Source organism: Pongo abelii, chromosome 2 (assembly GCF_028885655.2).
Source record: "Pongo abelii isolate AG06213 chromosome 2, NHGRI_mPonAbe1-v2.0_pri, whole genome shotgun sequence".
In the NCBI taxonomy this organism is placed as follows: Eukaryota; Metazoa; Chordata; class Mammalia; order Primates; family Hominidae; genus Pongo; species Pongo abelii.
Genome location: NC_085928.1, coordinates 123,173,556 through 123,176,904, shown reverse-complemented (window position 1 = coordinate 123,176,904; position 3,349 = coordinate 123,173,556).

Sequence of the window (3,349 nt, the reverse complement as noted above, 5' to 3'; positions counted from 1 at the left end):
ATGCATTGCTGGTGGGAATGCATATTTGGTACAACCTCTTTGGAGGACAATTTGGAAATATGTGTCAACAATTTTAAATACTTACATCCAGCGATGTGCTGTTGTATTTGTTGTATAATAAATAATTTGACTGGTCTTTGGCCCAGGTTCCTGGGACAAAGCCTCTAAGCCCTTGAAATTTTCTGAATGATAAATAGGAGTGTCTTTTTTATTCATGCTGAGCTTCTGGGACCACACCTAATTATCACACCTTATGCTAATAAGGTGACTCAAGGTGGGCTCCTACATTTCCTCCTGAAATGTAGGAGCCCTCCTATGTTTCATGATAGGGTTTGGCCATGCCAGAAAAAACAATCATATGATTAAAGGGTTGGGCTTTGGGACACATGAAATTCGTTTATAATCTCCTGACCCCCAAGGGAGGGATGAGGAGGGGGGATAGAGATTAAGTACAATCACATGGCAAATGACTCAATCAATCCTGCCTACATAATGAAACTCAAATTATAACTCTGGACACCTGAAGCTCTGGTGAGCTTCCTGATTGGTGAACACACTGATGTGCCAAAAGGGTGATGCATCTTGAAGCCACAGGATGAGGACACAGAAGCTTCATATCTGGGACCCTCCCAAGCCTCATCTATGAGGTGTCTTCATTGGCTGGTCCTAATTCATATCCTTCATAATAAAACTACAATTATAAATGCAGCTTTCCTGAGTTCTAAGAATCATTCTAATGAATGTATTATCAAACCTGAGGGGGCTGTGGGAACTCCCAAATTTGTAGCAATTTGTCAAAAATGTGGGTTACCTATTGATTCCTGAATTTGTGGCTGGCATCTGAAGTGAGGTAAGTCTTGTTAGGGACTGTTCCCTTAACCTGTGGAGTGGGCTAACTCTGGGTAGTTAGCATCAGAATTGAATTACAGTATTACAATGTTTGACAACCAGCTCTCCAGGAGGGAGGGGGGAAGCCCTAAGCCCTAGTTTGTGGTGTTTGCATATTTTCATGTTATAAATGCTCCCACTATGGCCAATAGCAAGTTACCAATGTGATGTCATTGATCATGGAGTTGGGAAGAGATGCAGAGAAATCAGCTGCTTATAAGCCTGCATGAGTTAACTGTAGCATACCCACACCATTGCTTATACCTTTTGACCAAGCAACACCACTTCACAAAATTCATCCAACAAATATGCTGGCACAATTTGCCCTTCGTAAATGTATACAAAGATGTTCATTGCAGCATTGTTTGTATTCATAAAAGATCAAAAACCAGCTACAGACACATCAGTAAGCTTAAGCGAATCACAGTGCATCAATAAAATGAAGTGCTATGCAGGCTTTAGAAAGAATGAGGCAAACCTACACCAATATGGAATAATTTGCAAGATATATCGTCAAGCAAAAAAAAGGAAAATGCAGAATAGTCTGTAGTCTGTCACCATTTGGTATAACATGAAGTGGGACATGTATTACAAATACAGTCTATCTTGGGAAGGAAGACACAAAAACCTAGTAACAGAGGTAGTTTCTGAGAAAGAGGATTAGGAGATTTGAGTGAGAGGAACACTGCTTTTTGCCTATGCCTTTTTGTGCTATTTGAATTTCTATGATGTCTATTTAAATAAAGTGATAGGCAATAATGGAGAGAAAGCAGGATAATGGGAATGAATGACTGAATACTCAAATGAATGAGTAAGCCCTCTAAACAAAATGGCCATTAGCTCTTTCATCATAGTTAATGCATCTTCCATCAACCTCTGTACACACCTCTGTTCTTACATCTGCTTGAGGGAAAGGATGACAGAGTTCAAAGAGAAACTACAACGCACTTTCTCTAACAATGAAGTCAAACGCTGAAAGGCCCATAAGAACCAAGGAGGCACCATGAATGCATGAAGTTGTCCATGTGGGGACTGTGCTGAACTGAAGGGCTCCTGCCACAAATTGAAGGGAGCTGTGACTCAGCTACAGCGGCCCTTATTCTGCAGAAATGTAGGCTCGGTGTTGCCAGATCTTTTGATTTTTCAAAAAAATTCAGAATTCCAAATTAGTATGTGAAATCTCTTCACCTTTTCGAAGTAAGCAACTAGTACAAATCTTTCAATGAAATAATGTGGACCAAAGAAAACCCATTATAGCTTTATATTTTTAGAGAAGACAGTATTTCCACCCAGGAACACAAGACCTTGCTTTAAGCTGAGTTTAGATGAGTGGTAAGCATGTGGATTTAGTGTTCTAACGAAAGGGATTTTATAATTTTTCCCCAAGTCCAAGACAATGAAATAAAATGATGGTATTTATAAGGTCAATTAAGTCTGAAACCTGTTCCTTAAAAGCTGTGAAAAGCCTGTCAAACCTATATAAAAGTGAGGGCCGGGGGTGTGCAGAAAAGAGCTACAAAGCGGTAGCAAGGCAACACGAAGGGAGCCAGAGAAGGGAGCCTTGCGGGGGCAAGGAAAAGAGAGGATTACAGTACTGATTTGCCCTAGGAGGGTGGGAAAGAAGCCAAAGATCTGAAGTCCAATCATTATACTGGTGATTTTTTTCAATGGGTTTTCTTGTTTATTGACCTGCCTTTCTGAATCCCCCGTGTTTCCATTCTAATTTGATTAGAATTGTCCAAATCCATCAATATCAGTATTGTGACTAATTTATCTCTACTGACTTAGATTCTCCCAGCAACTGTTGGCTGAAAGTGTGCTGATTTCTTATTGCTTTAGCTTTTTTAGAATCTTGGCTGTAAGCATGTCCATGCTTCTATGGAAGTGCAAGCCCGTAAGTGTTAAGCAAGCCCAGATAGAGGCAAATTAATGATGGTGTCTGTGTTACTGTAGAGGGGGAGAAAGAAGTGGCATTAATAACAATGACGGGGATGGTGGTAGCTACCCTCCCGAGCATTTATTATGGGCAAAGGTGCTTTATGAGGGAGACAATCTGAAGTCTCACCTCATTATTACATCTAGATCCAAGCCCAGAATCTCTGAGCAATGTATATTTCTCTGAGTCAGGCCCATGCATAAACTTCTCAGAGTCTACCAACATATGGCTACATAAATTTAAATATTTCCAATACACCATATTCAACAGAATAATGGTAGAAAGAAAATAAGCTAGCTACAGTAGACTTCTTTTTGGACAAAAGCAAATAGGGAGAACAATTCAGAACAATTAGTCCTTAACATATGCTAGATCCAGTCAGAGAAGACTGGCAGGAATTCCCATTGTTGGCAATGAAGGGATATTCTTGGTCAGCCAATCTGGCTTCCCCTGGTTCTGCTAAGAAAAAGGACTTCACATAGGAAGGTTATGTCTTGTTTCCTCTTATAAGAGCCAGCTTGGACT